This window comes from Rhinolophus sinicus, chromosome 1 (genome assembly GCF_057876585.1).
Source record: "Rhinolophus sinicus isolate RSI-liver-muscle chromosome 1, RSI-T2T, whole genome shotgun sequence".
NCBI lineage: Eukaryota > Metazoa > Chordata > Mammalia > Chiroptera > Rhinolophidae > Rhinolophus > Rhinolophus sinicus.
In genome coordinates this window covers 87090142-87107789 of record NC_142501.1, presented here as the reverse complement: position 1 = coordinate 87107789, position 17648 = coordinate 87090142, and the positions used below count along the sequence as shown (strand labels likewise).

The 17648-nt window shown below is 38.9% G+C and overlaps 1 protein-coding gene and 1 long non-coding RNA gene across 7 annotated transcripts in view; one reads left to right on the top strand and one right to left on the bottom strand.

Annotated features, from left to right (window-relative positions):
* The window catches only part of CRADD (CARD and death domain containing adaptor protein), a 392758-nt gene that overhangs the window by 348452 nt on the left and 26658 nt on the right, over positions 1-17648 (bottom strand). The window lies entirely within an intron of this gene.
* Positions 7994-12544, top strand: LOC141568500 (uncharacterized). Of its 2 annotated transcripts, none has more exons than XR_012491658.2 (3): positions 7994-8427; positions 10818-11032; positions 11958-12544. It is a non-coding gene; the product is annotated as an uncharacterized LOC141568500 (long non-coding RNA). The 2 variants fall into 2 exon arrangements; XR_016021758.1 differs by lacking the exon at positions 7994-8427 and adding an exon at positions 8977-9107.

Here is a 17648-nt window from a genome sequence, read left to right as displayed (position 1 = left end):
CTGACTGCATTTCATGGACGAGAAAATTAAGGTTCAGAGCATAAATGACTTACTCAAGATTAAGGGGCTATTAAGGCACGCAGTCAGGGTTCAAATTTGAGTCTGTTAGACAATAGCATACATTATATCACATATTATAAAAGTATTCTAAAAGAGAGTGAATTATACATGATAAGAGCAACCTGAGCATTTACTATGTGCCAAATGCTCTTAAGCTCTTTACAAAAATTATCTCATTTCATCCTCTCAACAACCCTGCAAGGTGGTAGTTTTGAGATGAAGAAACTGAAAGTTAGGGAGACTGGGTAACTTGTCAAAGGTTAAAAAAAACTATTGTATAGTAAAGCTGAATATTAACAGAGGTCTGCCGACTCCAAAATGCACCCTCTTAATGGCTTCATAAGAATTCCACTATTAAAATACTATCAGTGTAACTTGTATACCTTTGAAAGAGAATGTCAAAATAGAAGAACAGGATCAATAAACCACTTTAAAGATAATTTAAAGTAACTAGTGCATAAGACATTGTCTCTAAGAGTCTGTTCCCAACCATTGTTTCGGTGATTGTCATCTTGTTCTGTTGCCCCGAATAGCCTTTAGAAGATCTACAAGCAGCATTTTCACTACAAGTATTTTCTTTTCTCATTTGGAAAGCAATTTAAAAATCTATTTCTTAAACTACCAGTTCAATCAAATGGAATTCCTGTCTGTACATCCAAATCTTCAGAGACACAACCAAAATGCATAATAGTTATCTAGTCCACAATTCTTGTCATAAAACAATGTTGAGTGGTTAGGAAGGTATTCAAAATCACTGTGCAAATTGCTCATGTGCCACATAAAATACTAGTGTTCACACTTTCCTAAGAAATTCTAGGTTATATCAAGCCTTTTAAGACACTCCCAACATGAATACCTCCCTATCAGAAATAACACTTTTCTAAACCAGGAGATCCCTTGCGCAGGACTCCTTAGCTGTATTTGTTAAGACTACTTTTAATTCCATTTGTAACTAAGAGAGTGTCAGCCCATTCAGGTAACCCGACCTTGTCAATCTACTGACCAGGCAAACCCGATCAGTGAAAAAGAAGCCTAGCAATTCTTGGAAATATATGTCCCTCCCAATTCCTACATATTTTATAATTGCCTTTATTTTTCAATTCTATTCATGTCTATGCTCCCATGTGTCATTCATTCTGATAACCAATTGTGGAGAATCATGTGTACATGTGAACTTATGCCCATATCAACTCTCAAACATAAAATGTAAGTACAGGAAGCACCTAACTACTCCCTAATGAAAGTAAATGTATAAACCTGGATGAAATCCCCAAATTTTGTGCTTAATCTTCAAGTTGGGATGTTCCATTAGTATGGGAAAATTACAATGTGTACTTTTAAATACCTTTTAAAAATCAGCGTATATGTGAATGGTTAAAATTAACTCAATATCTTGTCATCAAAGTGGCGGCATGAGGTGAGCCTCTGTAAAGCTCCCCTGGAACTTACAATGAATCGAACAACAATAACTCCACAAAGGACTCCCTGCACAGCAGACAAGCAAGACGAAGAGGCCCACTACTGAATTCACCTAAAGGTGGGAGAATCACTCGAGCTGGGGAGGAAGAGAGAAGTGTGGAGACGGAGCCGCACGGGCGCAGGACGCAGACCTAGCTCAGTGCTCCGAGCTCGCTGCTTCCCGGAACCACTGCAGCTGCGGGAGAGGGAAGAACCCGGACTGCTAGGGCTCCATTTATGGCCCACAGGGCTGAGGGGGCAGCATATAACACGGCTGAACCCAACGCTCACGGCAGAGACCTCGGAGAAAAGACTGAGGGAAGAAGGCTGAAAACGGTGGTTTAAGCCCTCACTGCCAAGTAGCGAACGGAAGCCTTAGGCACTGAGACTAGCCGTCCCCTCCCTCCCCTCCCAGAGCTCGCCCCGCCCCCACCTGCCCGGTGCTAGAAGTGGAACAGTAGCACTGTCAGATGAAAAGAGCAGAATATTTGCTGTTCTGAGAACTGTGGACGGCAGACACAGATTCGCAGCCCAACTAGTTCCGGCAAAGGGGAGGGAGCTGTGGAAGCAGGACCGGCTGTGGTGGTGGTCGCCGCCATTGCTCTGGGCCACCTCTCACAACTCACCCCGCCCCTGGCCCCACCTATCTGGGCAGATCCCTGCAGGAGTAAACAGAACTGCTGAAACATACGGGCTCTGAATCTAGTGCAGGAAGAGCCTTGGAACTTCAAAAGCTCTCTGCATACCCACACGGACACTGCGACGTGTGACCCAGGCGAACTATAAACAGAGGAGAAGCCCGTCTCCCAGGGAATCTCCCCATTGTGTGAGAAGCTGGAATAGTGCAGAGAAATCATAGCACTACCGTGTGAGAGAGGAAAAAAAGGCTGCAGACGGAGAGAAAAATAAAACGTTCTACCAACAAGTACTGGAAAATAAAAGAAAGAACTCTTCCTATCAACCTGTTGCAGAAGCCACTCCTGTAGATGTCCAGGAAGAGAAATAATAAATCACTAATTGCCATGAATAACCAAGGCAACAAAACAGCTCAGAAAGAAAGTGAAAAGTTTCCCGAAAAGGAACTTAAAGATATGGAAATATGTGACTTAAATGACAGAGAATTCAAGATTGCAGTTCTGAAAAAAACTCAACGAGATGCAAGAAAAAACAGACAGGCAGTTTAATGAACTCAGAAACACAATCAAAGAACAACATAAGCATTTTACGAAAGAGATTGAGATTTTAAAAAAGAACCAAATAGAATTTCTGGAGATTAAGAACTCAATATAAGAAATTAAGAATGAAATGGCCAGCTTACGTAGTAGAGTTGACCAGATGGAGGAAAGAATCAGTCATATTGAAGATAGAAACCTGGAAACTACATGGATGGAAGACGAAAGAGACTTGAGACTTAAAAGAAATGAAAGAAATCTACAAGAACTTTCTGACTCCATCAGAAAGAGCAATATAATAATGATGGGCATACAGGAAGGAGAAGAAAGAGAGAAGGGAACAGAGAATATATTCAAACAAGTTGTTGATGAGAACTTCCTAAACTTGTGGACAGAACTGGATCCTCAAATCCCGGAAGCAAATAGAACACCTAATTACTTCAATCCCAACAGGCTTTGTCCAAGGCACATTGTATTGAAGCTGTCTAAAATCAACGACAAAGAAAGAATCCTCAAGGCAGCCAGGGAAAAGAAGACAGTAACCTACAAAGGAAAGCCCATTAGATTATCATCAGATTTCTCAGCAGAAACTCTACAAGCCAGGAGGGAGTGGAACAAAATATTCAAACTATTGAAAGAGAGAAACTATGAGCCAAGAATAATATATCCAGCAAAGATATCCTTTAGATATGAAGGAGGAATAAAGACCTTTCCAGACATACAGAAGCTGAGGGAATTTTCTAATACAGGACCTGCACTACAAGAAATACTAAAGGAGGCTATTCGACCACCACCAACAGGGACAATTTGTGGCAAACAAAACATAAAAAGGGGGAGAATAAAGGCCTGAACCGGAATATGGGAAAGGAGAAAATAAGCGTGCTGAAGAAAATGGAATACTCTAAATATCAAACTTTCTTTTACATAAATTTAAGGGTAACCACTCAAAAAAAAATCCAGAACTGACATATGTACTGTAATAAAAGAAGAAACAGAGGGAACTATCATAGAATACCACCACACAGAAATAATACACAACAACAAAAAGACAAAGAAACAATGGAGACACAGCCTTACAAGAAAACTAAAGATAGAATGACAGGTAATCCTCACATATCAATAATTACCCTAAATGTAAATGGACTGAACTCACCAATAAAAAGGCACAGAGTACCAGACTGGATCAAAAAACTAAACTCAACCATATGCTGTCTCCAAGAGACACATCTCAGCTACAAGGACAAGCATAGACTCAAAGTGAAATGGTAGAAATTAACACTCCAACCAAATGGTACCTAGAGAAAATCAGGTGTAGTCATAATGATATCAGATGAAACAGACTTCAGGGTGAAAAAGATAACAAGAGACAAAGATGGACATTTCATAATGGGAAAGGGGACTATACAACAAGAAGACATAATAGTCATCAATATTTATGCTCCCAATCAGGGAGCACCGAAATATACCAAGCAACTACTAACAGAAGTAAAGGGAGAAATTGACCAAAACACAATTATACTAGGGGACTTAAACACATCATTGACAGCTATGGATAGATCATCCAAACAGAAAATAAATAACAAAATAGCAGCCCTAAATGACACATTAGATGAAATGAACATAATTGACATATATAGAGCACTTCATCCTAAAACATCAAACTATACATTCTTTTCTAGTGTACATGGAACATTCTCAAGGATAGACCATATATTGGGACATAAAAATCAGCCTCAGCAAATTTAAGAAGATTGCAATCATACCAAGCATATTCTCTGATCACAAGGCTTTGAAATTGGATATCAACTGCAAAAAGAAAGGAAAAAACACAAATACATGGAGATCAAACAACATACTTCTAAAGAACGACCGGGTCAAAGAAGAAATTAGAGGAGAGATCAAAAGAGACACAGAAACAAATGACAATGAAAATACATCCTACCAAAATTTTTGGGATGCAGCGAAAGCAGTTTTAAGAGGGAGATTTATATCATTACAGGCCTATCTCAAGAAACAAGAAAAATCCCAAATAAATAACCTCATGTTACACCTTAAAGAACTAGAAAACGAAGACCAAATAAAACCGAAGGTCAGCAGAAGAAAGGAAATAACAAAAATCAGTGCAGAACTAAATGAAATAGAGAACAAAATGCCAATACAAAAAATTAATGTGACAAAGAGCTGGTTATTTGAACAGATTAGCAAAACTGACAAACCCTTGACTAGACTCACTAAGATAAAAAGAGAGAAGACACGAATTAACAAAATCAGAAACAAAAAGGGGAAATTATCACAGACACCACAGAAACACAAAGGATCATCCAAGAATACTATGAAGGACTATATGCCACCAAATTCAGTAACCTAGAAGAAATGGAGACGATTTTAGAAACATATAGCCTTCCAAGGCTGAACCATGAAGAACTGGAAAATCTAAACAGACCGATCACCAGTAACAAAATTGAATCTGTCATCCAAAACTTTTCCCAAAAGCAAGTGTCCGGGACCAGATGGCTTCACTAGTGAATTCTACCAAACCTTCAAAGAGGATCTAATACCTGTCCAGCTCAAACTCTTCCAAAAAACTGAAGAAGAGACAGTACTCCCCAACTCATATTCTGAGGCCGACATTATCCTGATACCAAAACCTGGTAAGGAAAATACAAAAAAAGAAAACTACAGACCAACATCTCTGATGAATACAGATGCAAAAATCCTAAACAAAATTCTAGCAAATCGAATACAGCAATGCATTAAAAAGATTATTCATCATGACCAAGTGAGGTTCGTCCCCGGAGCACAAGGATGGTTCAACATCCGCAAATCCATCAACGTGATACATCACATAAACAAAATAAAGGACAAAAATCATATGATTATATCAATTGATGCAGAAAAAGCATTTGACAAGATACAACATCCATTTATGATTAAAACACTTAATAAAATAGGTATAGAAGGAAAATACCTTAACATAATAAAGGCCGTATACGACAAACCCTCAGCTAGTCTCATAATTAATGGTGAAAAACTGAAGCCCTTTGCTCTACGTTCAGGAACACGACAGGCTGTCCCCTATCACCTCTGCTTTTCAACATAGTGTTGGAAATCCTTGCCAGAGCAATCCGGCAAGATAAAGAAATAAAAGGCATCCAAACTGGGAATGAAGAAGTTAAATTATCACTCTTTGCAGATGACATGATGCTATACATTGAAAACCCTAAAGACTCCACCAAAAAGCTATTAGAAACAATCAACGAATACAGTAAAGTTGCTGGCTACAATATCAACGTACGAAAGTCCATTGCATTCCTATATACTAACAATGAAATCTCAGAAAAAGAAATACAAAAAACAATTCCTTTTGCAATTGCAGCAAAAAGAATAAAATACCTAGGAATAAACTTAACCAAGGATGTGAAAGACCTATATACTGAAAACTACAAGACATTTTTGAAAGAAATTGAAGAAGACACAAAGAAATGGAAACACATTCTGTGCTCATGGATTGGTAGAATCAACATAGTTAAAATGCCAGTATTACCCAAAGCAATATACAGATTTACTGCAATCTCCATCAAAATCCCAATGGCATATTTTAAAGAAGTAGAACAAAACATCATCAGATTTGTTTGGAACCACAAAAAACCCCGAATAGCCAAAGCAATCTTAAGAAAAAAGAACAATACTGGAGGTATCACACTCCCTGACTTTAGCTTGTACTACAGGGCTACAATAATCAAAACAGCATGGTATTGGCAGAAAAACAGACACATAGACCAATGGAATAGAATTGAGAACTCAAAAATATAACCTCATAACTATGGACAGATAATTTTTGACAAAGAAGCAAAAAAGATACAGTGGAGGAAAGACAGCCTCTTCAATAAATGGTGCTGACAGAATTGGATAGTCACGTGCAAAAGAATGCAACTGGACTGCTATCTGTCACCATGTACCAAAATTAATTCCAAATGGATCAAAGACTTAAGCATAAAACCTGAAACAAATAAACTGCATAGAAGAAAACATAGGTACTAAACTTATGGACCTTGGGTTCAAAGAGCATTTTATGAATTTGACTCCAAAGGAAAGGGAAGTAAAAGCTCAAATAAATGAATGGGACTATATGAAACTTAAAAGCTTCTGCACAGCAAAAGAAACCATCGTCAAAATAAAGATGCAACCAACTGAATGGGAGAAGATTTTTGCAAACAGTGCCTCCGATAAAGGGCTGATATCCAAAGTATACAAGGAACTCATGCAACTCAACAACAACAAAAAAAAACAACCAATTGAAAAATGGCCAGACAACCTGAAGAGACATTTCTCCAAAGAGGAAATACAAATTGCAAATAGACATATGAAAAAATGCTCAACATCACTAATCATCTGAGAAATGCAAATAAAAACCACAATGAGATATCACCCCACCCCAGTCAGAATGGCTATCATCAACAAGACAAATAGTAACAAGTGTTGGGGAGGCTGTGGAGAAAAAGGAACCCTCATACACTGTTGGTGGGAATGCAGACTGATGCAGCCGTTATGGAAGGCAGTGTGGAGGTTCCTCAAAAAATTACGAATAGAATTACCATATGACCCAGCAATCCCTCTCCTGGGTATCTACCCAAAAAATCTGAAAACATTTATACATAAAGACACGTGTGCTCCAATGTTCATTGCAGCTTTGTTTACGGTGGCCAAGACATGGAAACAACCGAAATGTCCTTCGATAGATGAATGGATAAAGAAGTTGTGGTATATATACACAATGGAATACTATTTGGCGGTAAGAAAAGATGATATAGGAAGGACCATTTGTGACAACATGGATGGATCTTGAGAGTATAATGCTAAGCAAAATAAGTCAGACAGAAAAAGCAAAGAACCATATGATTTCACTGATATGTGGTATATAAACCAAAAACAACAAAACAAGAGAAACAAATTGGAAACAAAAACTCATAGACACAGACAATAGTTTAGTGGTTACCAGAGGGTAAGGGGGTAGGGGGGTGGTAGATGAGGGTAAAGGGAATTAAATATATGGTGATGGAAGGAGAACTGACTCTGGGTGGTGAACACACAATGGGATTTATAGATGATGTAATACAGAGTTGTACACCTGAAATCTATGTAATTTTACTAACAATTGTCACCCCAATAAACTTAAAAAAAAAAAAAAAAAGGAAAAAAAAGAAACTAAAAAAAAATTAAATCAATAAATTCTGCAGAAAAATGCAATGAAGAACACAAATCACTTCTAATGACACCACTGTCAACATCACGTCCGACTTTTTTCTTGGCATATACAGGTATAAACACTGAGTTTCTCAATTATACAGTTGCGCCACATGTACTGTTTTGCAACCTGCTTTGTTTTTGTTTTTTTATTTTTCCATGTAATAATAAATCAGGGACCATATTTTAAAAATTAACAAATATAGCTCTACCTATTTAATTCTCCCACAACTGATTTAACCAATCTTTCACTGATGGAGAAAGTTTCTTTCAACCCTGTGCTTTTAGAAACAATACTGAACATCCTTGTACACGGGAGTATTTGTCAAAGCAGTCCTTTCAGACAAATTCCTAGAAGTAGAAATACTATGTCAAAGGATGTGGCTTCTGATACATATTGCCAAATTGCCTTCCAGAAAGATCGAGCCAGCTGACACTCCCACCAGCAACAGAAGAGAGTGCAGGCTTCTCCACACCCCGACCTTCCCTGGCAGTGAGTATTCTTTTTAAATTGTTGCCAATCTGATAAACAAAATAAATGGCAACTTCAGATTGCTTTCATTTGCATTTTCTTTTCCTAAGTGTATTGAAATATAGAGGTAGTAAGTCAGTGTCTACTGAAGAGCTAAGCTGTGGAGGCAAACAGTCCTCAGTTACAAAAGCCCTGCCAAGCCTGTGACCTAGGACAGACTACCTGCCTTAACTCCCTAAACTGGACTCCCCTCAGTGCAAAATGTAAATAATTACACCTGTCATGGTATTTTTTTAAGCATTAAGTGTAAAGCCTTTCGTCCAGTCAGCCATTTTTGTATTTCTTCTCTTGCAAACTGCCTTTTCATATCCTTGGTCCATTTTTGTGCTGGAGAATTCATCTTTTTGTTTATTAATCTGTAAGAGCTCATTATATACAATATAAACTATGGGTAATAACTCTTTGGCTGCTATATATACCTTTATGTTGCCAACATTCATTTTTAATTTGATGGTGTTCTTTGTTATATAGTAGTTAATTCTCTTTTACTTTTTTTTTAAAATTCTTTAGTTTCTGCCACTGATATGCTTACAAAGATCTTCAGTACCACAGGATTATAAACAAAGATTGATTATAAAACTTTTATAGATTTAAAAACTTTTAACAGCAAAATCTTTCATCAGAAACAGTTTTGCTATAAAGTGAGTACTTAACTTCATCTTTTTTTCTCTTAAATCCTATGTAATGCCAACACCTTTCAGAAATCCTTTCATCATTGATTTGAAATGCCACCTTCATATAAAAAAGTTTCTAATCCTTTACCTGAGATTCTGAAATCATAAAGCTCTGAAAGTGAAGAATTTTTTTGTTTATTTTTTAAAGCCTGACCTGAACCAATGTTGAGGCTATTTCTATTCTTTATTTATTCCATTTAGTGTCACTTTAATCTGTTTTGCTGTAGAAATAAACATGAATTTAACTATGAGATGTTGCTGAATTCTAAAACATGGCTGGCCAAAAGTGTTTTAAATAAATGACTGTGAACCTGTATTAGGTTTCCATATATAGTCAAACCTTCCTATTGTAGCTATGCCATTCTAATTTCTTTCATTCTGTTAAAATAATTAATATAAGTGACAGTGACTTTTGAATGCTAAACGAATCTTGAATTTCTGGGATAAACCCCACTTGGTAATGATGTAGTCTCCTTTTTCCATTTTGCTACATTCAACTTGTTAGTATTTTATTAAGGATTTTTGCATCGATGTTAATGAAGTCTATAATTTTTTATCAGATGGCTTTGTCAAGTTTATGCTGGCCTCTATTTTCTAATTTTATATGCTATTTTGTTTTTACTTACTTCATTTTATAATGTTTTTATAGTCAACGAGATAAAATCTCCCGGTTTTCATTCTTTACTAGTGTCAAACAATATTTTTTGAACTTCAGAATTGTTTTAGCAAATTCCACAGAACAATAATCCCATTGCAATTTTTTTGAATTGCATCAAATTTTAGATTAATGTGGACAAAAGTGACATTGATATGTTTACTATATTGATACTTCTCACCAATGAACATGATATGTTTCTCTATTCATTCAAATGTTCATTTATGTGCCTTAGATAAGTTTGGAAATGTTCTTCATATACGTCCTGCCAAATTCCTATGTGTTTTACAATCGCCTATATTTTTCAAGTCTATTCATGTTTATGCTACCATGTTTCACTTGTTCCAATTACCAATTGTGGATAACTGGTATAATTTTTTCCTTGGAAGGGATGGAATACCAAGTAGAAGAAGCTAAGCATCACCATTTCATTTATTTAACAAACATCTACTAAACACAGAATTTGTACTAGGCACTGAATATTCAAACAGTGATAAGACACTACCCCTGTCCTCAAGGTTCACTGTCTAGAGAGGGAGATAAACAAGGAATCACAGAAGCATAACACAGCGAGGGAAGTTCTGTGTTAGGGGAGAGTCCAGGAGAACAACTCAGAGCCTTCCTGCAGGAGTAGAGTATTGTCAGGAAAACCCCCCTCAAGAGCTGACCCCTGACCCCTGAGGTAGATCCCCACTTCTCACCTGAACATGGCTGGCAATGAGTAGGCACATCTATACGCTGCATTCCTCTCCCCCTAATGAATGCCATTAATCTAGAGCTGAGTGTGCCCTGTCTTTCATGTCTGAACATGGCAGCCAATCCCTTTGATTTGCTGGCTCAGCTACCTGGCTGTCTGTCACTGAGCTGGGCCTGGGCACTGTAGGTCAAGAAACCACATTTCCCATACCCGCCTCTCCTCAGTAACGTCAGGGAAAGGCCATCAGTGTCAAGTGGGTCATTACAGCTTTACCACCCAGGAGACACACAGCAGTTTTGCTTTCCTTTGCTTGTTACCATCTTAGGCATGAAATGGAACCATTTTCTCCCAGAACATACTGTCCCTGTGTGGAAATACATGACAGCAGTTTCTGGGCTTTAAAAGCATCTAGAGCCAGAGATCCGATGCTTGGATGAATGGCCACCCCTCCTCCTCGGCTCAGCATCAACTGAGCAATCGTCTCACAACTGCAGAGTCCTTTCCACAGTGACCACAGGAAGCTGTGCATGGAAGAATGGGGTGAGTATACACAGTCACTTGTACTGTTCCTGAAGAGGCCCCAGGGATATGTCCAGTTATTCAAAAGCACATCTGGAAAGAATTCACTTGTCTTGAACCCTGCTTGCTCAATAGCAAAACAAGTGAAAGCACCACAAAATGCTCCATCATAGCGATCTCAATTGCCGAGGCTGAAAGTTTTCCCACCTGAGCATCATAAATGAGACAAATTGCATAACAGGATAATAAGAGTTATTGCTGAAAGATGCAATCACAAAATAAAAGGACCTTTCAAAACCTGAGTATAGTTGGTAATTATCCAGGAATGGAACATAAAGAAGAATAATTTCAAAGTTCCTGCTTCTTCATGTTATCGTGAAACTGAGATGGCCACATGCCAAAGATTATTCTTTCAGTTACAACACACCTTCCTAAGTCTCTAACAACAGCTCTAGTCCTTTCTGCTAACTAGGCTGCTATAGTACATTGTCTTGTTTATTATTCTAATCTCAAATGCCCAAATTCACAAAGTTCTTTCCTCCTATGAAAACAAAACTTCCACCTGGTAAGAGTCACAGCAGGAAAAAAATAATGTAACTTTCTACTAGTTCTTTATGCTTCAGTTGTCATGGTATGTATTCATCTGAGTAAGATTCCTGCCTGATAAGAGATGCACCCCTCCGAAAACAGTACTAGCAAAGCCTGGTTCTCTGATGAAAAAAAGAAAGAAAAGAGGGAAGGAAAGAAGGAAGGAAGGAGGGAGGGAGGGAGGGAAGAGGGGATTGGATGATGTTCTCTCTTGACTCCAAAGCACTTGAATTTGATTTGGGCATAGTACCCTCAGTCACACCTAAAACTACTTGTGGCAGACCTTGTTCTTTAGGCTAAGAACTCAAAATACAACCACTATTCCCAACCTCCTTTTGCTGTTCTACCTCCATTCTAGAGACCAGAGGAGCAAACATTCGCTTTGCAGCCTCCCTTACCACAAAGAACGGCAGTGTGACCATTCTGGCCAATAAAATGAAAGTGGAGGTGTGCTGCGGCATTCTGGGAAGACTACTGCTGTTCCTGATAAAAGTGAGAGTCTCTTCCCTTTATCTTCCAGCCTTACAGATACAGTGTTAGGAGCTGCAGCCATCTTGCCACCGCAAGAAAAAGAAACGCCAAGACAATAGCAGACACTCACCCTGATGCCTTTGAGCCAATGAACCAATGCCAGAAGCAGCTGAGCTGCAGACTTGTTATACGATTAAAATAAATCTCTACTTATTTTGCCATTGTCAGTTTGGTTCTTTGTGTGTTTTTGTTTGTTTTTTCCACTTGTTGCCAAGCACATTCCTAACTGATACACTGTTCACCAAATTCACTAGGCTTAGAGAACCAGACAGCTTTCTGAAACCAAGAATGCAAAGCTCTTCAACTAAAAATAGTCATTTAAAAGTTTAAAGAAAAAGCACACAGAGTGAAGTAAGCTCCAGAATCCATTTATTTCATGTTCTATAAAATTAACCCTCTGCCTGTTTTCTTCCAAGGATGAGAATCTCAGAATTGGAAGAATTGACTTTAAACACCTGAACTCTCTCTAAATAACCCAGAGGCAGCTATCTAGCCTCTGCTTGAAATATGTATAATAGGCATTCACTGCCTCTAGAAGAAGCCCATACCATCTTTAGATGACTATTTTAGAAAGGTCTTTCTTATATCAACCTGACATTTCCATCTATTTGTCTTCCTCTGCCTCCTGAGAAATACAGAACAGAGAGAATCTCTTTTATGAATTGAAGCCATCCAAACGTGTGACAGCAGCCATCATATCACCGTGTCTGCCTGCACAGTGGTTCACCAATTCCTTCAACCTTCCTCCTGAGAGAGGCTACGGGTTCTAGTGCCACACCATCCAATACTGCAAGCCAAATAAGTCGTTTTAAATTTTCTAGTAGCCCAGTGGCCACATTTTTTTAAAAAGGTGAAATTAATTTTAATAATGATTTTATATAACCTAATGTATCAAAAATATTAGTTCAACAGATACTCAAAATGAAACAAATAATGATGAGATACTTTACTTCTTCTTCTTTTTTTTTTTTTTTTTTTTTTGGACTAATTTGAAATCCACTATGTATTTTCCACTTCAGGACATATCAATTTGGAGTAGTCACACTTTCACTGTTCAACTGTCACATGTGGTACAGAAGCTGCTGCATTAGACAGCACAGGTCTAATGGAAGAACATATGCTGTTTTCTGTAGATGGACAACAGGGAGTGTTTGATTAATCAGAAAAAATTGGCAAAATATTAGTACCAAGTTTCTCACCCTACAATACTGCACAGACCTTTTCTAAAGGAGTGCAAGGGGAAATTGTATTTCATGGACCTCTGAGACTATGCCCGTGAATTTCCAGGAGTCAATACTCCCCAACTGAGAACTGTCTTTAAAAATAGCTTTGTGTTGTTTTTCGTTTTGTTTTGTTTTTAGCTTATCCTCAAAACAAAAACACACAAAAAAGATTTTATTTTGTTTGGAATTTGAGGAGCTCTAAGATTCCTGTTTGAAAACACTGTTGGAGCAGAATCAGGAGGTCTTTATTCTCATCTCCAGTCTGCCACCAAGTAAGTTAAAAAAAAAAGAATTCTTTCTTCAGGCCTCTTTTCTCTAAGGATGCCCCACTTTCCCACTAAACAACACTGTTCTAAGCATTCACAAACCATCCTTTCTAGAACTCTGCCCACAAGTAGCATAAAGCCCCCTTCAGTCTATGGTTTTTGAACCCATATTCTTCACTATTGAAAATCAGATTGCATTTACCTACCTTCATAATTCCAACATGTTGCCACTCTTCAAAATTCCATAAAACAAAAACTTATCAAATGATCCCCAAATTTTTTCAGTATCCTGAAATATAGTTTTTCTGGATCAAAAATCTGAAACTCATTTTGAGCAACTAAACAATCTCGTACAATCTATTCAACTTTCTCAAGCTTTCATTTCATGCTACCAATGATTTTTCTGGCCTGGTCAGGATGACCATTTCTGCCTTCATTCACTCATTTTAAAAAGACTTGTTGAGGATCTACTATATATGCCAACACAATGGGAAGACAGGTGACACTGAATAAGACAAAGGCAGTCCCTGCTTTCAAAGAGCACTCCAGTGATGGATAAAAATTAACAAACAAGCAAATAAATAGGCAGGACAATTTCAGGTAGTAAAGAGAGATAATAATACAGCTAACATTTAAGAGCTTATCATGCCACATATCCTTGTAAATATTACAATTTAACCCTCAAAACCACTCTATGAAGTATATACTGTTATTATCAATCCCATTTCATATACGAGAAAATTGAGAAACAGATTACACTGCTAGAAAGAACAGAAGAGAGAAGTTGTGAGCGAGAGGCCTGATGCAGTCTGGGCGGTCAGTAAAGGCGTCTCTGAGGTCATCTGGGCTGGGCCTTGAACGCAGAGCCAGACACAGAGATCAACGGGCAGAATGTTCCAGAGCGAGTGGACAGCAAGTGTAGAAGCCTAAGACGGGCTGAACCTGGCAGGAGGAACCCGGGGAGTGCCAGGAACAAAAAGAAATAAATTGTGGCTGAAACATAAAGAGGGAAGAGACAGCAGTAGGAGGTGAAGAGGTGGAGAGGTAAGAACAGGAGCCAATTTATGATAAGGAGCTCGTATTTTATTACAAGTACAATGGAAACCCGTTGGGGTATTTTAAGCTGGGGAATGACATCATCTAATTGACATTTTTAAAAGACCCTCTGGTTGCTATGGGGAAATGAATTGTAGAGGCAAGAATGGCATCAGAGAAACCAGTTAGGACAGAGAAGATGGAAGGCAAACAGTGAGTGAGTACTTCTGGCTTCCCTCTGCCATCTGTTAACATTTTTTTTTTTTTTTTTAAAGATTTTATTGGGGAAGGGGAACAGGCTTGTTTCCTTTTGCTTCTTGGCAGACTTACCTGCTGGGCTGATGGGGTCACTTGCTCTAGGTTACACGGGAACCAGAGAAGAGCCTAGGACCTCCTTTTAGATCCTCTGGCTTCTGATTCCAACCTCCACTCAAACAAGGGGAACACGTACAAACAATTTAAAGGCAAGGAAAGCAAAAAACAAGGGCAACACAGTCCGTGATTATCTCCTGCTGCTGCTCGATTAAGCCCAAAATGTACACAGCACTTCTCTCTATAAATAATTCTCAATTCAAAACCAAAGGATTCAAATAATACTTGAAGTCCTGGGAGTTAACTAACGATGATTTACTTCTCATTGAAAAGAAACCCTGATGAATATCTAAGCATGCTGAGGTGACTGCAAACATTTTCACTAATAACCCCTCTCATCCCTATATGTACCTGCTACCCATCCCATCAAGACATAGAATTTACTTCTTCTCCCTTTGAATATGGTCTGGCCTTTTGACTCCCTCTGACTCACAAAACATGGGAGAAGTTATGCTGTGGCAGTTCTAGATTTAGGCCTCAAGAGAAGTGGCAGCTTCCATAATTCATACACTAGCAACCGAGCCACCGTGCTAGAAAGAGGCTGGTCTAAATACTGGAAGAAACAAGGCCTATGGTAGAGAAGAAAGGTGCCACAGTCTACAGCCAACAGGAGACATGTGAGTGATGCTTTCTTGGACTTCCCAGTCCCAGCCAAGCTCTGCAACTGAAAGCGTCTGCTGTATTAGTGACACTAGCCAACACCATATGATGCAGAAGAACCATTCGGCTGATCATAGCCAACCCACAAAACTGTGAGGAATAACAAACTGTTAGTGTTTTAAGCCACCAAGTTTTGAGATAGAATGCTATGCAGCAATAGATAAATAAAAATGTATGAGTTGCTGATTCTACAGTCCCTTTGTAAATCATGAATGCAATCTGAGGAAGGTCAACAGATCAAACCAATAAAAAAAAAACCCACTGATGAAGATACCTCATTATTGTTTAATTTCTTCGGGAATTTAGTATTGCCTCTTCTGATTTCTGGTCCTATGTATTCATTTTACATTACAAGCTAAAGGAGTCTGATTTCTCATATTCAACTAAATTTAACGCCTTTTTAGTACGACTCTCTTATGGGTAAATAAAAGATGAACTAGACCCAGGCTCTGCCCTCTAAGAGTTTATGTTCAAGCGAAAGGTATATGTGTACACAAATATTTCCACTTGAAGAAGAATGTGTTTATGTGATAATCAAATCAATGGAGGAAAGGGATCATTCATGCAGATTTGAATAGATGAAGACAAAACGCAGAATATTCCAGACAGAAATATGAACAAGAACAGAGACAAAGAAGTGGTACAGTACGGGGTACTTTTCAGGAATGGCAAGTTCGCTGACAACTGAGACCAGGCATGACCCAGCTCTTTTGGTCCAAATGAATCACTCCCGATGCAAGCCCTGTTAGAATGCTTATCACATGGAGCTGCAGAGAGGGTGGTTTGAAGGACCCAAGTTTCAAAATGAGGACCCTGAGGTCAGGGTGTTGAAACAGATAATCTGGGAATGTATCGCATATGCTTTCCTGCTCTTTCACTCGACCTTGTGGGTAGCCACCAATATCATCTCTCTCCACTTTGCTAAATCCCTTCCGTTTCAAGGTTCTCCATGCACTTATTTATTCATTCAGCCACCTTTTATTGGGCACCAGCTATTTGCCAGACCCTGTTCTAGGTGCTGAGGATGCACTAATGAACTAGGCTAGGGTTTCCAGGCGGGAATTCCCACCTGTTCTCAGGAATTTTTTTCCACCTTCCCATTCCCGAAACCCGAGATATAAACTATTTTCTGTTCTCCAAGATGAATCGTTTCCACAAAGTGACAGCCGATACTACCAACTACCTGGGTTCAAGGAACCGATTTTCCCAATTTCCTGACCAACTTTTCTTGGGATTTGGAAAATGAAAAATGAAAAAAATTCCCAAGAACGAGTGGGAATTCCCCTCCCCACCCCAGAAACCCTAGCGATAAATAGGAAAAATGTCTAAGAGATACATTGTGAATAGTACATTTATTTCCCATTGTGGGTATTACTGGGTTCAAGGAGCCGATTTTCCCGATTTCCCGACCAACTTTTCTACGGATTTGGGAATGGGAAAGCAAACAAAATTCCTGAGAATGGGTGGGAATTCCAGCTTGGAAACCCTAACCTAGGCAGCCAATGACCCTGCCTTCACAGAGATGAACCGTGATGAGGGGTGGGAAGTAGACAGGGCAGGTAGTCAGAAACGGCTGGAGGAGGGCACATTTGACCAGAGGTCTACTGAAGTGAGAAAGCAAGCTATGGGAATATCTGGGGGAAAGAGCATTCCAGGCAGAGGAAGGAGCAAATGCATAGTCAAAGAAGGAGGCCAGTAAATGAGGAAAAGGAGGTAGAAACGGAGACAAGAGAGGAAGCAGGGATCAGGTCACACGGAGGCCTGTAGGTAATGCCCAACACCTCAGGTTTTGTTTTCAGTGTGGTGAGAAGCCTATCTCGTCACATCCTTTCCCAGCCCCCAACCCAGCCCCAGAAGTCTCTACCGATCACTTTCTCCTGTGCGTGTATCTCCTGTCCTTTTAAGAGCCTCCAAGTCTACAGTCCATGGATTTCCATTCATCTCTTATGCCTCAGTCCTATT